Source organism: Hyla sarda, chromosome 4 (genome assembly GCF_029499605.1).
Source record: "Hyla sarda isolate aHylSar1 chromosome 4, aHylSar1.hap1, whole genome shotgun sequence".
In the NCBI taxonomy this organism is placed as follows: domain Eukaryota; kingdom Metazoa; phylum Chordata; class Amphibia; order Anura; family Hylidae; genus Hyla; species Hyla sarda.
In genome coordinates this window covers 89,399,958-89,423,042 of record NC_079192.1, presented here as the reverse complement: position 1 = coordinate 89,423,042, position 23,085 = coordinate 89,399,958, and the positions used below count along the sequence as shown (strand labels likewise).

Sequence of the window (23,085 nt, the reverse complement as noted above, 5' to 3'; positions counted from 1 at the left end):
TCCAGGGAAATTGAGATTTGACGTCTGCAGCGAGCGCTTCTCACTGAGCGACGGGTCTCATCCCAGGTATTGCAGGGGGACCCCCCATGATCAGCTACTTATCCCATAACCCATGGATAGGGGATAAGTTAATTTTTGCCATAGTTCTCCTTTAATTGGCCAGAACACACCCAAAATCGGTCCCAGCCAAACATTGCTTCGTGTCCTGTCATTTCTCCCAGCTGTTCTTTTTCTACCTGCTTGTAAGGCATGCCTACACTCTCTAATTCCTTAAAGTGGTACTCCGCCCCTAGATATCTTATCCCCTACCTTAAGGATAGGACAAAAGATGACTGATCACTGGGACCCCCGCAATCTTCATGCAGCACCCGGCGTTCCAAATAATATATTAAGAACTCTGGGTTCTCGTGGTGCGGGTCGTGACCTCCCGCCACGCCCTTTCCATTTATGTCTATGGGAGGTGGTGTGATGTCACAAGAAGGTGTGGCATGATGTCACGAATCCCACCACAGGAACCAGTGATCTAAACATACTATTTAGAATTTTGGTTGCTGCGTGGAGATTGCTGGGGTCCCAGCAGCAGGATCCCCTTGATCAGACATCTTATCCCCTATCCTTTACATAGGGGATAAGATATCTAGAGGCGGAGTACCCCTTTAAGGGACAGTTCATGTACCCAAAAGTTGATCCTTTGCAACCATATGACCCCTAGCAAGTTCCCTGCATGAGTCCCATTCATCAGAAAAAGGCTTGTGCATGGAACTTGCTGGGTGTTCTACGTTTGCCTCATAAACTGCACCACCCAGCACCAGTTGCCTCTCTCTGCACCACATTATGCAGATCGTGCAGGAGAGCAGCTTTGGTCATCCATGTTTTGCTAACTCTATTTTCACACACAGAAATAAATAAATGAGTCGAACAAGTCAAAGAACAGTTTAAAAAAAGGGGAACTTTATTTATTATTTATTAAAATGTTTGTGTAGGGGATTTTTTGTAACCTCCCATCACTCACAAAGAGCGTACAGTAACTAATACTCAGGACAGGAAAAACCTCCAGAGGGGAGGAAACCTGTAGGGAATCCATGGCTACTGTATGGCCCTTCCTCTGGGCATACTAAAGGAGGTTACCTCTAGAATTTGGGCAAATGTTTCTGTGTATGTGCATGATTCCTAGGCCTGTGCCTTCATCCAACGTCTTGCTGTAGGTCCCGAAATGCTACTCCATGTCCTGGAAATAGTGCATCTAAGATAGGGGACAAAAAAAGATAGATTATTTACATGTTTATCATAGAAATACACATGGAACTGCAATAAAGACCTTTTGGACAAAACAATTTAACACTTACCAGTCACAGTCATGTGCATGACTTTGCATTCCCGTGTCCCTACACAGTGTCCAGCACCGGCCCCTCACTGATGAACAGGACCAGTGTTATTTCTGGGGCTATGCCTTCATCCAACGTCTTGCTGTAGGTCCGGAAATGCTACTCCATGTCCTGGAGATAGTGCATCTAAGATAAGAAAAAAAAGATAAATCATTTACATGTTTATCATAGAAATACACATGGAACTGCACTAAAGATCTTTTGGACACAACAATGTAACACTTACCAGTCACAGTCATGTGTATGACTTTGCATTCCCGCGTCCCTACACAGTGTCCAGCACCGGCCCCTCACTGATGGAAAATGAACAGGAGCAGTGTTATTTCTGCTCAGTGCTGCTCTTTGGTGGACAATGGTTATGACATCACATGTGTGACACGCTGTTACCTCCTGGGAGTTCTATTTCAGTAGTGCTGCTCTCTGATTGGCTGAAAATAAAAAAAGCTTTCTAATATATTCTGTATGACTGTTATCTAAGGTTTTTGACAAATTTTATTAAAATGGCGCCACTCCCTGTGGGTGCGTTATATTTGTTTCTCCTAACCAGACATTCTGTATAAGTAATATCATTTGGTGGCCCCAACAGCCTGGGCCCATAGGTTTCTTACATAGATCAATGCTACTCCGGTAGGCTCAATGAGCAGCGCTGGCCGCCGGGACGTCTGACAAGTGACGTCCCTGACGTTGTGGTCTGGAACGAAGGATGTCACTAGTCGTATGTCCCAGCAGCCATTGATTTAAAGTGGTCGTGGCTCCTGCTGCCAGTTCAAGATCAGACACCATGGCCCTAGATTGACATACTGCAACACCGATCCCCTGTGGCTGCCCACCTGTTGCAAAACTACAACTCTCAGCCTTCGGCTGTCAGGGCATGCTGGGAGCAGGGGCGGATCCAGAGTCGAGTCTCGGGAGGGGCGCTATTAGAGTATTTTGTGTTGGCGGACAGAAGATTACGGAACTTACAATATTATTAAATGTATCATACAGTCCTAACCTTGTTTAAGACTCTTAGGCCGTGCTCATATGTCAGAATAATAATCATATATACCAATTGCCACAGAATGGGAAAGTGCTAAGGCTCTATAGTGAGGAGAATACGCAGTGATATCAGTGACTACAGGTGACGTCTTATCATTGTGTATTCTCCTCACTATAGAGAAGACGTCACCTGTAATCACTGATATCATTGTGTATTCTCCTCACTATAGAGATCAGTGATTACAGGTGACGTCTTCTCTATAGTGAGGAGAATACACAATTATATCAGTGATTACAGGTGACGTCTTCTCTATAGTCTTTCCTTATCTAATTCAGATGGTACATACCGCCAGGATTTGTTCCAGCTAAATCTTCTCTCTGCAGAACTTGATGCCCAGACGTCTCCTCACTATGCCAATGCATTCTGATCCTCTATATGAAAACAATAATTATTATAATACTGCCAAACACTGTATTCTTTGAATATAATACTGGCACACACCCTCCTAATATAATTCTGACATACTGTACCCCCTGAATAAACAACACACTGTACCCTCTGAATATAATACCACCATACACTGTACCCTCTGAATATAATACTACCACACTCTGTGCCCTCTAAATTTAATACTACCAAACACTGCACCCTCTGAATATAATACTATCACACGCTGCACCCTCTAAATATAATACTATCACACACTGTACCCACTGAATATAATACTAACACACACTGTGCCCTCTAAATCTAATACTACCACACAGTACATTCTCTGAATATAACTTGCTGTGCTGTAACTACCCTCTGAGTAAAATACCGTAATGTATTGTGGCCCCTAAAAAACGTACCACCCCAGAAATTCCTCACAATATACACTATACTTCTGAAAGGCAAAACACTCTGTGCCTTCACATATAGTAATAATGCCCCATCTTGTGCCCCTACATATAATATGACCCGTCCTGTTCCCCCACATAATAATGCCCTCTGTGCTGTGCCCCTCACATAGAATGCTCCTGTCATGTGCCCCACACATTTAATGCCCCCTGTGCTGTGCCCTTCACATATAATGCCCCCATTCTTTGCCCCTCACATATAATGCATCCATCATGCGCCCCTCATATATAAAGCCCCCATCATGCGTCCCGCACATATAATGCCCTTATCATGCGCCCCTCACATATAATGCCCCCTGTGCTGTGCCCTTCACATATAAAGCCCCATGTCCTGTCCACTCAGGGGGCATTATATGTGAGGGGCACAGCACAGGGGGCAATATATGTGAGGGGAACAGCACAGGGGGCAATATATGTGAGGGGAACAGCACAGGGGGCAATATATGTGAGGGGCACAGCACAGGGGGCATTATAAGTGTGGGGTACATAACAGGGGGCATTATATCATATAATGCCCCCCTGTGCTGTGCCCCACACATATAATGCCCCCTGTGCTGTGCCCCACACATATAATTTATATGTGTGGCACAGCACTGGGGGCATTAGGTGAGGGGCACAGCACAGGGGGCATTATATGATATAATGCCCCCCTGTCCTGTGCCCCTCACATATAATTCCCCCTGTGCTGTGCCCCTCACATATAATGTCCCCTGTGTTGTGCCCCTCACATAATGCCCCCTGTGCTGTGCCACACATATAAATTATATGTGTGGGGCACACAGCACAGGGTGCATTATATGTGAAGGGCACAGGACAGGGGGCATTATGTGAGGGGCACAGCACAGGGGGCATTATATGTGAAGGGCACAGGACAGGGGGCCCCCTGTCATGTGCTCTTCACATATAATGCCCCCTGTGCTTTGCCCTGCAGACCAGGGACGCGCACAGACATTTTGGAGGGCAGGGGCTCAAGTAAAAAAGAGGGCACTTTTCATAATTAAAAAACGTCTGCCAGACTTAATGGGCAGATGTGCTGCGGCCCAGGGACACAGTGGACTCCCGCCAGGCTTTCTCGACATTCTTAGCCCCCATAAAAGTTGGTGTTTTTGTAAAATTGAGTCAAGAACAGTTTCTATGAAGGTCTGCCATGTGTATATACACTTTGGCTGTGCTGTCAGTCTTATTTACAGAAAAGATATGACAGCTGCCCTATAATATACTGTATTATAGAGGAGATTTATCAAACCTGTGCAGAGAAAGAGCGGTGCAGTCGCCCATAGCAACCAATCAGATCGTTTTGCGGAAGGATTTTCCTCTGCAAAGGTTTTAATAAATCTCCCCCTATATGCCCCCACCTGAGCTCTATATGACAGAACCCAGCACCCATCACCAATCACCCATCACCCATCCCCAATCACCCATTCCCAATCACCCAGCACCCATCCCCAATCACCTAGCACCAATCACCCAGCACCCATCACCAATCACCCAGCACCAATCACCTAGCACCAATCACCCATCACCCATCCCCAATCATCCAGCACTCATCACCCATCCCCAATCACCCAGCACCAATCACCTAGCACCAATCACCTAGCACCAATCACCCAGCACCAAGCACCCATCACCCATCCCCAATCACCCAGCACTCATCACCCATCCCCAATCACCCAGCACCAATCACCCAGCACCAATCACCTAGCACCAATCACCCAGCACCCATCACCCATCCCCAATCCCCAATCACCTAGCACCAATAACCCAGCACCCATCACCAATCACCCAGCACCAATCACCCAGCACCCATCACCCATCCCCAATCACCTAGCACCAATCACCCAGCACCCATCACCCAATCACCCAGCACCAATCACCCAGCACCAATCACCTAGCACCAATAACCCAGCACCCATCACCCATCCCCAATCACCTAGCACCAATCACCCAGCAACCATCACCCATCCCCAATCACCCAGCACCAATCACCCAGCACCCATCCCCAATCACCCATCCCCAATCACCCATCCCCAATCACCCATCCCCAATCACCCATCCCCAATCACCCAGCACCCATCACCCATCCCCAATCACCCAGCACCCATCACCCATCCCCAATCACCCAGCACCAATCACCCAGCACCAATCACCCAGCACCAATCACCCAGCACCAATCACCCAGCACCAATCACCCAGCACCCATCACCAATCACCCACCTTATGCAAAATCTCCACACAGCTCTGGTTCTTACACTGAAGAGATGGACACCACACTAATATATGCTTACAGTCTACAATATACTAGAGTTGGCAAAAAAAAATAATTATAAATATACAAAGATGGCGAGGCATAGCACAGCATACAGGATGGAGGCAGGGAAGCTCCGCCTCCATTGCGCACAAGACTGACTTCGCATACTAGCAATGTGGGGCAATACCTAGAAAATGGAAAGACCAATTTTTGTATACTGCACTGTAACCTAGTGTATTGGGTTTAGTGCGAGTAAACAGCCTGTCAGTTTCCCTTTAATTATATACCGTACCTCCCCTTAATTCCCTATATACTGTACCACCATTCATCTATTAATTCCCTATATACTGTGCCACCATTAATGAACTATATACTGTGCCACCATTCATCTATTAATTCCCTATATAATGTGCCACCATTCATCTATTAATTCCCTATATACTGTGCCACCATTAATGAAATATATACTGTGCCACCATTCATCTATTAATTCCCTATATACTGTGCCCCTATTAATGAACTATATACTGTGCCACTATTAATGAACTATATACTGTGCCACCATTCATCTATTAATTCCCTATATACTGTGCCACCATTAATGAACTATATACTGTGCCACCATTCATCTATTAATTCCCTATATACTGTGCCACCATTCATCTATTAATTCCCTATATACTGTGCCACCATTAATGAACTATATACTGTGCCACCATTCATCTATTAATTCCCTATATACTGTGCCCCTATTAATGAACTATATACTGTGCCACTATTAATGAACTATATACTGTGCCACCATTCATCTATTAATTCCCTATATACTGTGCCACCATTAATGAACTATATACTGTGCCACCATTCATCTATTAATTCCCTATATACTGTGCCACCATTCATCTATTAATTCCCTATATACTGTGCCACCATTTATCGATTAATTCCCTATATACTGTGCCACTATTAATTAACTATATACTGTGCCACCATTCATCTATTAATTCCCTATATACTGTGCCACCATTCATCTATTAATTCCCTATATACTTTGCCACTATTAATGAACTATATACTGTGCCACTATTAATGAACTATATACTGTGCCACCATTCATCTATTAATTCCCTATATACTGTGCCACCATTCATCTATTAATTCCCTATATACTGTGCCACCATTAATGAACTATATACTGTGCCACCATTCATCTATTAATTCCCTATATGCTGTGCCACCATTAATGAACTATATACTGTGCCACTATTATTTAACTATACTGTGCCACCACTAAGGGTGCATTCACACGTGCGTATTTTCTGCTGCAGATCTGCTGCAGATCTGCTTTAGCAGATTTCTCTTCCCATTGTCAATGAGAAGCAAAATCTGCAGCAAAAATAGGCACACGTGAACGCACCCTAAGGATCTACACACAGTGCCAGCATACATAAAAATATAATGTTCCAATATAATGAAATATATGCTGTGCTTCCATAAATTCCCTATATACTGTGCTTACATTCCTCTATTAATTCCCTAATAATGTGCTTCATACAATAAATACAAGCACATAACATAAAGGCACATACAGTACATAGGTAATATACACACATACAGTACATAGGTAATATACACACATACAGTACATAGGTAATATACACACATACAGTGCATAGGTAATATACACACATACAGTACATAGGTAATATACACACATACAGTGCATAGGTAATATACACACATACAGTGCATAGGTAATATACACCATACAGTGCATAGGTAATATACACACATACAGTGCATAGGTAATATACACACATACAGTGCATAGGTAATATACACACATACAGTGCATAGGTAATATACACACATACAGTACATAGGTAATATATACACATACAGTGCATAGGTAATATACACACATACAGTACATAGGTAATATACACACATACAGTGCATAGGTAATATACACACATACAGTGCATAGGTAATATACACACATACAGTGCATAGGTAATATACACACATACAGTGCATAGGTAATATACACACATACAGTGCATAGGTAATATACACACATACAGTGCATAGGTAATATACACACATACAGTGCATAGGTAATATACACACATACAGTGCATAGGTAATATACACACATACAGTACATAGGTAATATACACACATACAGTGCATAGGTAATATACACACATACAGTGCATAGGTAATATACACACATACAGTCATAGGTAATATACACACATACAGTGCATAGGTAATATACACACATACAGTGCATAGGTAATATACACACATACAGTGCATAGGTAATATACACACATACAGTGCATAGGTAATATACACAGATACAGTACATAGGTAATATACACACATACAGTACATTAGGTAATATACACACATACAGTGCATAGGTAATATACACACATACAGTACATAGGTAATATACACACATACAGTGCATAGGTAATATACACACATACAGTACATAGGTAATATACACACATACAGTGCATAGGTAATATACCACACAACAGTGCATAGGTAATATACACACATACAGTGCATAGGTAATATACACACATACAGTGCATAGGTAATATACACACATACAGTACATAGGTAATATACACACATACAGTGCATAGGTAATATACACACATACAGTACATAGGTAATATACACACATACAGTACATAGGTAATATACACACATACAGTACATAGGTAATATACACACATACTGTGCATAGGTAATATACACACATACAGTAAATAGGTAATATACACACATACAGTGCATAGGTAATATACACACATACAGTACATAGGTAATATACACACATACAGTACATAGGTAATATACACACATACAGTACATAGGTAATATACACACATACAGTGCATAGGTAATATTCACACATAACAGTGCATAGGTAATATACACACATACAGTGCATAGGTAATATACACACATACAGTGCATAGGTAATATACACACATACAGTGCATAGGTAATATACACACATACAGTGCATAGGTAATATACACACATACAGTACATAGGTAATATACACACATACAGTACATAGGTAATATACACACATACAGTACATAGGTAATATACACACATACAGTACATAGGTAATATACACACATACAGTTGCATAGGTAATATACACACATACAGTACATAGGTAATATACACACATACAGTACATAGGTAATATACACACATACAGTGCATAGGTAATATACACACATACAGTGCATAGGTAATATACACACATACAGTACATAGGTAATATACACACATACAGTACATAGGTAATATACACACATACAGTACATAGGTAATATACACACATACAGTGCATAGGTATTATACACACATACAGTACATAGGTAATATACACACATACAGTACATAGGTATTATACACACATACATAGAGACACTGACACATACATACAACATGGAATATATACTAAAAGATATAGCCAATAGGCACATCATACATACAGGTACACACATACAATCACTCACAGATATACACACACATACATAGATTTACTTGCTCATATATATATATATATATATATATATATATATATATATATACACACACACACACACATATATACATACATACATACACATACACAGACAGATTCACTTGCTCACATATATATATACACACACATACATACACACATATATACATACACACATACATACATATATACATACATACACACATATATACACACACACACATATATACATACACACATATACACACACATACATACACACATATATACATACACACACATACATATACATACACACACAAACACATATATACATACACACACATACACACACACACACATACATACACACACATACATACATACAATCACTCACATATATACATATACACACACACTGACATACAATCACTCACATATATACATACACACACACACACACACACACACACTGACATACAATCACTCACATATATACATATACACACACACTGACATACAATCACTCACATATATACATATACACACACACTGACATACAATCACTCACATATATACATATACACACACACTGACATACAATCACTCACATATATACATATACACACACACTGACATACAATCACTCACATATATACATATACACACACACTGACATACAATCACTCACATATATACATATACACACACTGACATACAATCACTCACATATATACATATACACACACACTGACATACAATCACTCACATATATACATATACACACACTGACATACAATCACTCACATATATACATATACACACACTGACATACAATCACTCACATATATACACACACACACACTGACATACAATCACTCACATATATACATATACACACACTGACATACAATCACTCACATATATTTACAGTTACTTACAGTAAGGCCCCATCCATCCCTCTCTGCACATACATAGAGATAGACACACACACATATATGTATATATATATATACACACACACACTGACATACAATCACTCACATATATATATACACACACACTGACATACAATCACTCACATATATACATATACACACACTGACATACAATCACTCACATATATACATATACACACACACACTGACATACAATCACTCACATATATTTACAGTTACTTACAGTAAGGCCCCATCCATCCCTCTCTGCACATACATAGAGATAGACACACACACATATATGTATATATATATATATATATATACACACACTGACATACAATCACTCACATATATATATATATACACACACTGACATACAATCACTCACATATATATATATACACACACACTGACAGACAATCACTCACATATATTTACAGTTACTTACAGTAAGGGCTGCTTAGACTGGTTTGTGGCCGGACATGTTGTGGGCGGGGCCTCCCTCTGCCTCCTCTGCTCCTGTCTCCTCCGTGTGGAGAGAAGCAAAGAAATGGCAGATAATGACAGGGTGAGTGGCGCCCCCTTGCTGCAGGGAGGGCACAGCACCCTCCATTAAACCACATACAAATCTCCAGCAATGGATCCTTTTTACTTCACTTGTCAGCCTGAGTCTGCACCTCCTTTTGTGAGGGCACTAGAGGGGCAGGTGAGGAAAAGGGCAGGGGCTCCAGCCCCCTTTCACTCCTATGTGTGCACGTCCCTGCTGCAGACCCTCATTAAATATTCCCTTTTCTCTGACCCCCCTCCTCCTAACAGTGGCGCATATCCTGTTTCCATAATCCCCTGGACCCTGAGCATACCCTTACTTACAGTATGCAGGCCGCAGGGACGGGTCCTCCAGGCGCCGGCGCGATGATGTGACGTCATCACGCCGGCCTTTAGTGGATCTCGTCCCCGCAGCTCACACGCTGTGTACTCACAGCGTGTGTGTAAGGTTAGTGCAGTGTTTCCCAACCTTTTTCGGGTCGGGGCACACCTCGGAAATTTTTTTTTTCGCGGGGCACCGCTACCGAGGTTGACGAGCAAAAAAAAAGAGGGAAAAAACGCACTGCACTATATCTATTTATCTGTCTCACTGTCACTCAGTACTTACTGCACTTGTCTCCTTGGAGGACCGGACTATAGTAAAAAAAAAAAAAATATATATATATATATATATGTATATATATATATATATATATATATATATATATATATGAACAAATTCCTATGCACACTGCATATATCTTATCTTGCATATATCTTATTTTCCCCCACATTAGGTTGGCAATAAAGTCCCCCCACATTAGGTTGGCAGTATAGTCTCCCCACATTAGTTTGGCAGTATAGTCCCCCCACATTAGGTTGGCAGTATAGTCCCCCCCACATTAGGTTGGCAGTATAGTCCCCCCACATTAGGTTGGCAGTATAGTCCCCCCACATTAGGTTGGCAATATAGTCTCCCCACATTAGGTTGGCAGTATAGTCTCCCCACATTAGGTTGGCAGTATAGTCTCCCCACATTAAGTTGGCAGTATAGTCTCCCCACATTAGGTTGGCAGTATAGTCCCCCCACATTAGGCCCCGCATAGTCCCCCCACATTAGGCCCCGCATAGTCCCCCCACATTAGGCCCCCGCATAGTCCCCCCACATTAGGCCCCCGGCATAGTCCCCCCACATTAGGCCCCGCATAGTCCCCCCACATTAGGCCCCGCATAGTCCCCCCACTTTAGGCCCCGTATAGTCCCCCCACATTAGGCCCCGCATAGTCCCCCCACATTAGGCCCCGCATAGTCCCCCCACATTAGGTCCCGCATAGTCCCCCACATTAGGCCCTGCATAGTCCCCCCACATTAGGCCCCGCATAGTCCCCCCACATTAGACCCTGCATAGTCCCCCCACATTAGGCCCCGCATAGTCCCCCCACATTAGGCCCTGTATAGTCCCCCCACATTAGGCCCCGTATAGTCCCCCCACATTAGGCCCCGTATAGTCCCCCCCACATTAGGCCCAGTATAGTTCCCCCCACATTAGGCCCAGTATAGTCCCCCCCCACATTAGGCCCAGTATAGCCCCCCCCCCACATTATGCCCAGTATAGTCCCCCCACATTAGGCCCCGTATAGTCTCCCACATTAGGCCCCGCTTAGTCCCCCCACATTAGGCCCCGCATAGTCCCCCCACATTAGGCCCTGTATAGTCCCCCCACATTAGGCCCCGTATAGTCCCCCCACATTAGGCCCCGTATAGTCCCCCCCCCCACATTAGGCCCAGTATAGTCCCCCCACACATTAGGCCCAGTATAGTCCCCCCCACATTAGGCCCAGTATAGCCCCCCCACATTAGGCCCAGTATAGTCCCCCCACATTAGGCCCAGTATAGTCCCCCCACATTAGGCCAGTATAGTCCCCCCAAATTAGGCCCAGTATAGTCCCCCCCAACATTAGGCCCAGTATAGTCCCCCCCCACATTAGGCCCAGTATAGTACCCCCCACATTAGGCCCAGTATAGTCCCCCCCCACATTAGGCCCAGAATAGTCCCCCCCACATTAGGCTCAGTATAGTCCCCCCCACATTAGGCCCAGTATAGTCCCCCCCACATTAGGCCCAGTATAGTCCCCCCCACATTAGGCCCAGTATAGTCCCCCCCCACATTAGGCCCAGTATAGTCCCCCCACATTAGGCCCAGTATAGTCCCCCCCACATTAGGCCCAGTATAGTCCCCCCACATTAGGCCCAGTATAGTCCCCCCAAATTAGGCCCAGTATAGTCCCCCACACATTAGGCCCAGTATAGTCATCCCCACATTAGGCCCAGTATAGTCCCCCCCCCACATTAGGCCCAGTATGGTCCCCCCACATTAGGCCCAGTATAGTCCCCCCCACATTAGGCACAGTATAGTCCCCCCACATTAGGCCCAGTATAGTCCCCCCACATTAGGCCCAGTATAGTCCCCCACATTAGGCCCAGCATAGTCCCCCCACATTAGACCCCACATAGTCCTCCCACATTAGGCCCCGTATAGTCCCCCCACATTAGGCCCCGTATAGTCCCCCCACATTAGGTCCCGCATAGTCCCCCCACATTAGACCCCGCATAGTCCCCCCACATTAGACCCCGTATAGTCCCCCCACATTAGGCCCCGTATAGTCCCCCCACATTATGCCCCGTATATTCAACCCACATTAGGCCCAGTATAGTCCCACCACATTAGGCCCAGTATAGTCCCCCCACATTAGGCCCAGTATAGTCCCCCCACATTAGGCCCAGTATAGTCCCCCCCACATTAGGCCCAGTATAGTCCCCCCCACATTAGGCCCAGTATAGTCATCCCCACATTAGGCCCAGTATAGTCCCCCCCACATTAGGCCCTGTATAGTCCCCCCACATTAGGCCCAGTATAGTCCCCCCACATTAGGCCCAGTATAGCCCCCCCACATTAGGCCCAGTATAGTCCCCCCCACATTAGGCCCAGTATAGTCCCCCCCCACATTAGGCCCAGTATAGTCCCCCCCACATTAGGCCCAGTATAGTCCCCCCCACATTAGGCCCAGTATAGTCCCCCCCCCACATTAGGCCCAGTATAGTCCCCCCACATTAGGCCCAGTATAGTCCCCCCACATTAGGCCCAGTATAGTCCCCCCACATTAGGCCCAGTATAGTCTCCCCACATTAGGCCCAGTATAGTCCCCCCACATTAGGCCCAGTATAGTCCCCCCACATTAGGCCCAGTATAGTCCCCCCACATTAGGCCCAGTATAGTCCCCCCCCCCCACATTAGGCCCAGTATAGTCCCCCCCCACATTAGGCCCAGTATAGTCCCCCCCACATTAGGCCCAGTATAGTCCCCCCACATTAGGCCCAGTATAGTCCCCCCCACATTAGGTGCAGTTCCCCCACAAACATACAGCCTTCAGCCATACAGTGTATTACTGAAGGCTGTATGCCTGTGTACTGCCCCCCTTCGGTGTTCCGAGCACCACTCCTCCGGTCCGGCTATACAAGTAGGTCCCGGGACCGGAGGAGCGGTGCTCGGAACACCAAAGGTGACGCGCCGCTGGAAACACTTACCAAGTTGACAGCGCGCGTCCTCCTCGCTGCTCCGGTCCTCTGCGATTGTTGCTATGGGCGCACGCATGGGACGTCAGTGACGTCCCTGCGTGCGCTACCTCCCGGCGGTCCCCGCGTTTTTAAAGTAAACTCGGGGCCGCAGGGACTTAGAGGCATCCCTGTGTCCCAAAAGCATCTTTCGGGACACAGAGGTGTCCCGCGGCAAAAACACCCGGCGGGTGTTTTTCCCACGGCACATCTTACACTATGTCACGGCACACTAGTGTGCCGTGGCACAGTGGTTGAAAAACACTGGGTTAGTGAATGGTGGAGCCGGAGCTTACAGCTTCGGCTCCACCATGCTAGGGAGCGGGGGGGCAGCAATCTCGGTGGGGGGGGGGGGGGGGGGGCAATTGCCCCGTTGCACCCCCCCTGGATCTGCCACTGGCTGGGAGTTGTAGCTTTGCAATAGCTGGACAGATGTCTGTCGAAAGGGGGGAAAAGCACCAGAAATAAAGCAATGTGGGCTTTGAAAAACACCATTTATATGTTGTTTTTAATCACAGCCTAAGCCTAGGAACAAACACAATTCTTGTTTGATGTTTTTTTCTTTTTTTGCAAAAAAACAAACAAACATCAAAATCTTCCCCCTCATGTCTTTTCTCAGCTATCTTTGTGTTATTTTTGCTAAAAGCACTGGGGGGGGGGGGGGGGGTGGGGGTGTCTTAGAGATTTATCAAAACCAGGGAAGAGGGAAAATGGACCAGTTGCCCATAGCAACCAATCAGGTAGGTAGTTTCTTTCAGTTTTTAAAAAGGCCTCTGAAAAGTGAAAGAAGCGATCTGATTGGTTGCTATGGGCAACTGGTCCACTTGACCTCTGCACAGGTTTTCATACATCTTTCCCAATGTGTATTATTATTATCATCATCATCATCATCATCATTATTATTATTATTATTATTATTATTATAGGAAGTGTTTTTTCTTTGGTGTTTTTTTTTCCCTCTGGCTTTTCTCATTACAAGTCATTTGATTCTTTCATCATTTGACTGAAGGATTTCTATAAAAAAAAAATAGTGAGAAAATACCCCCCCCCCCCCCCCCAAAAATAAAAAATAAACATGCTCTCGGCATCCCACAGATTTGATAGCCTAAAAACACCATAAAAGGATGAAGAAACCCCCATTAGTGTCTGGTGTTTCATATTACCCTATTGATTCCAACCTAACATGTGCCCGCAGCGAGCATGGTGTTTTTTATGACAAACACGCCAAGTGTAATCCCAGCTGAAATGAATGTTTTCACAATAGGTGTGAACAGGCTGCAGGCTGTGCTAGATATATTTGCATAGTTGCGGCATACAGCACGTGCAGCATTTATGTGGCGGCTTTCCGCTGGCATATATGGCTTTCTGTGCTGGTGAATGCAGCGGGCACTTACTGGCGTTTTTTTCCTAGCTGCACAGTTTTGCACCACAACCACTCCGGTTGGGACCAGGCTGACCGATCTAATGACCAAGATGCCGCAGTGAACGGCTTTCTTTCTGTGAAAGTTCTGGTGAACTACAATGCTCAGAAGAGGAGGAGCGCCATTGAGCTTTTGGAAAGAGAATTAGTTTGGAATGGTCAGGGCCATGTCGTTTACAAAGCCCCCCGTGGTGCCAGAACAGTGGACCCCCCCACATGTGACCCCATTTTGGAAACTACACCCCTCACAGAATTTAATAAGGGGTGCAGTGAGTATTTACACCCCACAGCTCATTGGAACAGTGGGCTGTGCAAATGAAAAATTTTATTTTTCATTTTTACGGACCACTGTTCCAAAAATCTGTCAGACACCTGTGGGGCGTAAATTCTCAATGTACCCCTTATTACATTACGTGAGGGGTGTATTTTCCAAAATGGGGTCACATGTGTCGGGGGTCCATTGTTCTGGCACTATGGGGGCTTTGTAAACACATGTGGCCTTCAATTCCAGACAAATTTTCTCTACAAAATCCCAATGGCGCTCCTTCTCTTCTGAGCATTGTAGTTCACCCGCAGAGCACTTTAAATTCACATATGGGGTATGTTCTTACTCAGAAGAGATGGGGTTACAAATTTTGGGGGGCTTTTTTCCTATTTTCCCTTGTGTAAATGAAAATTTTAGGGTAACACCAGCATTTTTGTGAAAAAATTTTTTTTTTTTTATTTTCCCATCCAACTTTAAAGAAAATTCGTCAAACACCTGTGGGGTGTTCAGGCTCATTATACCCCTTGTCACGTTCGGTGAGGGGTGTAGTTTCCAAAATAGGGTCACATGTAGGTATTTATTTTTTTGCGTTTGTCAGAACCGCTGTACAATCAGCCACCCCTGTGCAAATCACCAATTTAGGCCTCAAATGTACATGGTGCGCTCTCATTCCTGAGCCTTGTTGTGAGCCCGCAGAGCATTTTTTGCTCACATCTGGGGTATTTCCGTACTCAGGAGAAATTGCGTTACAAATTTTGGGGGTCTTTTTTTCCTTTTATCGCTTGTGGAAATAAAAAGTATGGGGCAACACCAGCATGTTAGTGTAAATTTTTTTTTATTTTTTTACACTAACAGGCTGGTGTAGCCCCCAACTTTTCCTTTTCACAAGCGGTAAAAGGAAAGAAAGACCACCAAAATTTGTAGTGCAATTTCTCCCGAGTACGGAGATACCCCATATGTGGCCCTAAACTGTTTCCTTGAAATACGACAGGGCTCCGAAGTGAGAGAGCGCCATGCGCATTTGAGGACTAAATTAGGGATTGCACAGGGGTGGACATAGGGGTATTCTACGCCAGTGATTCCCAAACAGGGTGCCTCCAGCTGTTGCTAAACTCTCAGCATGCCTGGACAGTTAGTGGCTGTCCAGAAATGCTGGGAGTTGTTGTTTTGCAACAGCTGGAGGCTCCGTTTTTGAAACCCTGCCGTACAAGACGTTTTTAATTTTTTATTGGGGGGGGGGGGGGGAAAGTGTAAGGGGGTGTACATGTAGTGTTTTACCCTTTATTATGTGTTAGTGTAGTGTAGTGTTTTTAGGGTACATTCACACTGGCGTGCTACGGTGAATTTCCCGCTAGGAGTTTGCGCTGCGGCAAAAAAATTGCCGCAGCCCAAACTTGAAGCAGGAAATTTACTGTAAACCTGTCTTTGTGAATGTACCCTGTGCATTAACATGGGGGGTCAAACCTCCAGCTGTTTCAAAACTACAACTCCCAGCATGTACTGACAGACCGTGCATGCTGGTAGTTGTACTTTTGCAACAGCTGGAGGCACACTGGTTGGAAAACCTTCAGTTAGGTTCTGTTACCTAACTCTGTATTTTCCAACCAGTGCGCCTCCAGCTGTTGCAAAACTACAATTCCCAGCATGTACTAATCACCGAAGGGCATGCTGAGAGATGTAGTTATGCAACAGCTGGAGGTACCCAACTACAATTCCCAGCATGCCGAGACAGCTGTTTGCTTTCTGGGCATGCTGGGGATTGCGTTTTGCAACATCTGGAGAGCTACAGTTTTTTGACCACTGCACAGTGATCTCCAAACTGTGGACCTCCAGATGTTGCAAAACTACAACTCCCAGCATGCCCAGACAACAAACAGCTATGTTGGCATGCTAGGAGTTGTAGTTTTGCAAGATCTGGAGGGATATAGTTTAGAGACCACTGTATAGTGGTCTCAAACTGCAGCCCTCCAGCTGTTGCAAAACTACATATTCCAGCATGCCCAAACAGCTGTCTGGGCATGCTGGGAGTTGCAGTTTTGCAACATCTGGAGGGCTACAGTTAGAGACCACAGTCTCAGACTGTAGCCCTCCAGATCAACTTATCGGCTTTTGTAGGATCCCGGGAGCCGTCCTCTTCAGAAGCACATGACGCTGGCCGCCGATCAACATCGCCACAGCCTCAGGACCGGTAAGTGGACGTCGGCGCCCGGTCCCCTTCGGTTCCCCATTCTGCCCCACCTATTGTGGGTGGGCAGGACGGGGAAAACGAAAGTTAACCCCCCCGCCCCCGGTCTGCTATTGGTCGTCGCCTCTGACGATCAATAGCAGACCAATAGCAAGGATAGGAGGGGTGGCAACCCTGCCACCTCACTCCTATGCCTACAGGGGGATCGTGGGTGTCTTAAACAACCGCAATCCCCCTTCTATTCCTTGTCACCGGGTCACAATAGACCCGTATGACCCGGAATTGGCACAAATCGCAAGTGTGAATTCACTTGCGATTTGCGCCGATCACCGATGGGGGGGGGGGTCTGATGACCCCCCTGGGCATTTGCGCGGGGTGCCTGCTGATTGATATCAGCAGTCACCCCGGCCCGGTCCCCACCCGGCGGGGACTGAAATTCCCACGGGCGTATGGATACGCCCTGGGTCCTTAAGTACCAGGACGTCAAAGCGTATCCAAACGCCCTAGGTCCTTAAGTGGTTAAACACTAACCTTGAGGTTGAGGAAATTTGACAGATTTGTAAATTATTTCTATTTAAAAATCTTAATCCTTCCAATACTTATCAGCTGCTGTATTCTACAGAGGAAGTTATTTTCTTTTTGGATTTCTTTCCAGTCTGACCACAGTGCTCTCTGCTGACACTCTTTTTATTAGAAAAATACAAAACTTATCAAATACAAAACACAAAGCAAGCTTAACCAGCTATAACATAAATAAGAAATACTCTAGAACCAAAAACAAAACCTCATAAACAAAACCCTGCCTAACCGGCCAGCCCAGCTTTACTAAGATACTAAAATACTAAGATATTAACCCCTTCCCGCAGAATGTCATATTTAAACGCTGGGTTGTGCAGTGCGTTCGCGCATCCCGACGTTTATAAATGACATTCCGATTAACCCGGCGATGCGCAGCATCGCACGGGTTAACTGGCAGAAGTCCCGCTGTTTCCAGCAGGGGACAACTTCTGCTTCACCCCCAGGACCATCCATTGATGGTCCTGGTCAGCGATCACTGTGATTGGTCCCTGTGGACCAATCACAGTGATCTAGGGTGAAAGTTCAGATCCCCCGCCGCACTGCCCGCCCCTGGAAGTCAGGCAGAACGGGGGACGATGGCTGCGGGGGCTCGGGGCATAGGTGGGGGAACACTCGGGGACCGGCGGCCTTACCCGAACCAGCGGTGGGACCGAGGAGCAGCGCGGGACCGGCCACGTTGACGAGCAGCGACGGGACCGGCAGGTAAGTACATGGTCCTCAGAAGCAGCAGTGAAGATCTTCACTGCTGCTTCTAGGAGTCTGAAAACTACAACTCCCAGCATGCCTAGACAGCCTTTGGCTGTCTGGGCATGCTGGGAGTTGTAGTTTTGCAACATCTGGAGGGCCCCAGTTTGGAGACCATTGTATAATGGTCTCCAATCTGTGCTCTTCCAGCTGTTGCAAAACTACAACTCCCAGCATGAACTGACTGTCCAGGAATGCTGGGAGTTTTAGTTCAGCAACATCTGGCCCTTCAGATGTTGCCGAACTACAACTCTCAGCATGCCCTTCAGCTGTCTGGGCATGCTGGGAGTTGTAGTTTTGCAACAACTGGAGACACACTGGTTGGGAAACATTGTTTCTAACTCAGTGTTTCCTAACCTGTGTGCCTCCAGCTGTTGCAAAACTATAACTCCCAGCATGCACTAACAGACCATGCATGCTGGGAGTTGTAGTTTTGCAACATCTGGAGGGCCCCAGTTTGGAGACCATTGTATAATGGTCTCCAATCTGTGCTCTTCCAGCTGTTGCAAAACTACAACTCCCAGTATGCACTGACTGTCCAGGAATGCTGGGAGTTTTAGTTCAGCAACATCTGGCCCTTCAGATGTTGCCGATCTACAACTCCCAGCATTCCCTTCAGCTGTCTGGGCATGCTGGGAGTTGTAGTTTTGCAACAACTGGAGACACACTGGTTGGGAAACATTGTCTGTTTCTAACTCAGTGTTTCCTAACCTGTGTGCCATATACACATACCCCTACACAGCCCCCCTCCCCTAATAAGAACATCCGGTACACCACTGTTTCCAAAGCAGAGCCTCCAGCTGTTGAAAAACAACAACTCCCAGTATTGCCGGACAGCCGTTGACTGTCCACGCATGCTGGGAGTTTTGCAACAGCTGGAGGCACCCTGTTTGGGAATCACTGGCGTAGAATACCCCTATGTCCACCCCTATTCAAATCCCTAATTTAGGCCTCAAATGCACATGGCGCTCTCACTTTGGAGCCCTGTCGTATTTCAAGGCAACAGTTTAGGGTCACATATGGGGTATCGCCGTACTCGGGAGAAATTGCGTTACAAGGTTTGGGGGGTATTTTCTTCTTTAACCCTTCATGAAAAGGAAATGTTGGGGTCTACACCAGAATGTTAGTGTAAAATTTTTTTATTTTTTACACTAACATGCTGATGTTGCCCTATACTTTACATTTTCACAAGAGGTAAAAGGGAAAAAAAGCCCCCCAAAATTTGTAACGCAATTTCTCCTGACTACGGAGATACTCCATATGTGGGCGCAAAGTGCTCTGGGGGCGCACAACAAGGCCTAGAAGGTAGAGCGCACCATGTACATTTGAGGTGATTTGCACAGGGGTGGCTGATTGTTACAGCGGTTTTGACAAACGCAAAAAAAAAAAAAAAACACATGTGACCCCATTTCGGAAACGACACCCCTCAGGGAATGTAATGAGGGGTGCAGTGAGAATTTACCCCCCACAGGTGTCTGACGGATCTTTGGAACAGTGGTCCGTGAAAATGAAAACTTGTACAGCCCACTGTTCCAAAGATCTGTCAGACACCAGTGGGGGGGGGCAAATGCTCACTGTACCCCTTGTTACGTTCCTCAAGGGGTCTAGTTTCCAAAATGGTATGCCATGTGGGTTTTTTTTCTGTCCTGGCACCATAGGGGCTTCCTAAATGCGACATGCTCCCCGAGCAAAATTTGCTCTCAAAAAGCCAAATATGACTCCTTCTCTTCTGAGCATTGTAGTTCGCCCATAGTGCACTTCAGGTCAACTTATGGGGTACCTCCATACTCAGAAGAGATGGGGTTACAAATTTTGGGGGGTATTTTCACATATTAACCCTTGCAAAAATGTGAAATTTGGGGGGAAACACACATTTTAGTGGAAAAATTATTATTTTTTTTTACATATGCAAAAGTCGTGAAACACCTGTGGGGCATTAAGGCTCACTTTATTCCTTATTACGTTCCTCAAGGGGTCTAGTTTCCAAAATGGTATGCCATGTGTTTTTTTGCTGTTCTGGCACCATAGGGGCTTCCTAAATGCGACATGCCCCCCGAGCAAAATTTGCTCTCAAAAAGCCAAATATGACTCCTTCTCTTCTGAGCATTGTAGTTCGCCCATAGTGCACTTCAGGTCAGCTTATGGGGTATCTCCATACTCAGAGGAGAAGGGGTTACAAATATTGGGGGGGATTTCCTGCTATTAACCCTTGGGAAAATGTGAAATTTGGGGGGAAACACAATTTAGTGAAAAAAAATATATTTTTTTTACATATGCAAAAGTCGTGAAACACCTGTGGGGTATTGAGGCTCACTTTATTCCTTATTACGTTCCTCAAGGGGTCTAGTTTCCAAAATGGTATGCCATGTGTTTTTTTTTTTTTTGCTGTTCTGGCACCATAGGGGCTTCCTAAATGCGACATGCCCCCCGAGCAAAATTTGCTCTCAGAAAGCCAAATATGACTCCTCTTCTGAGCATTGTAGTTCGCCCGTAGTGTACTTCAGGTCAACTTATGGGGTACCTCCATACTCAGAAGAGAAGGGGTTACAAATATTGGGGGGGTATTTTCTGCTATTAACCCTTGGAAAAATGTGAAATTTGGGGGGAAATACACATTTTAGTGAAAAAAAATAATTATTTTTTTACATATGCAAAAGTCGTGAAACACCTGTGGGGTATTAAGGCTCACTTTATTCCTTGTTATGTTCCTCAAGGGGTCTAGTTTCCAAAATGGTATGCCATGTGAGGTTTTTTTTTTGCTGTTCTGGCACAATAGGGGCTTCCTAAATGCAACATGCCCCCCAAAAACCATTTCAGAAAAACATACTCTCCAAAATCCCCTTGTCGCTCTTTCCCTTCTGAGCCCTCTACTGCGCCCGCCGAACACTTTACATACACATATGATGTATGTGCTTACTCAAGAGAAATTGGGCTACAAATATAAGTATACATTTTCTCCTTTTACCCCTTGTAAAAATTCAAAAATTGGGTCTACAAGAACATGCGAGTGTAAAAAATGAAGATTGTGAATTTTCTCCTTCACTTTGCTTCTATTCCTGTGAAACACCTAAAGGGTTAAAATGATGACTGAATGTCATTTTGAATACTTTGGGGGGTGCAGTTTTTATAATGGGGTCTTTTGTGGGGTATTTCTAATATGAAGACCCTTCAAATCCACTTCAAACCTGAACTGGTCCCTGAAAAATAGTGAGTTTGAAAATTTTGGGAAAAATTGGAAAATTGCTGCTGAACTTTGAAGCCCTCTGGTGTCTTCCAAAAGTAAAACCTCATCACTTCTATGATGCAAACATAAAGTAGACATATTGTATATGTGAATAAAATTTTTTTTTATTTGTAATATACATTTTCCTTACAAGCAGAGAGCTTCAAAGTTAGAAAAATGCAAAATTTTCAAATTTTTCATCAAATTTTAGGATTTTTCACAAGGAAAGGATGCAAGTTACCACAAAAATTTACCACCATGTTAAAGTAGAATATGTCACGAAAACACAATCTCGGAATCAGAATGATAACTAAAAGCATTCCAGAGTTATTAATGTTTAAAGTGACAGTGGTCAGATGTGCAAAAAACGCTCTGGTCCTTAAGGCCAAAATGGGCTTGGTCCTGAAGGGGTTAAAATATGCCCAAAATATCTAATCAAACACTCACATGCTTACCGAAAATGAACATAAGAAAAATAAATAAATAAATAAAATAGCACAACTTGGCTTGTCAAAATATAAACATAAAAGTTA

The 23,085-nt window shown here is 44.8% G+C and overlaps 1 long non-coding RNA gene across 3 annotated transcripts; it reads right to left on the bottom strand.

Annotated features, from left to right (window-relative positions):
- Positions 1–950: 950 nt before the first annotated feature.
- Positions 951–14,454, bottom strand: LOC130368201 (uncharacterized). 3 transcript variants are annotated; one of them, XR_008892353.1, is made up of 5 exons: positions 14,110–14,454; positions 2,711–2,795; positions 1,773–1,813; positions 1,347–1,678; positions 951–1,243 (listed from the first exon to the last, which is right to left on the bottom strand). It is a non-coding gene; the product is annotated as an uncharacterized LOC130368201 (long non-coding RNA). The 3 variants fall into 3 exon arrangements; XR_008892354.1 differs by lacking the exon at positions 14,110–14,454 and adding an exon at positions 10,448–11,131; XR_008892352.1 differs by lacking the exon at positions 14,110–14,454 and having other exon boundaries at positions 2,711–3,520.
- Positions 14,455–23,085: the final 8,631 nt, after the last annotated feature.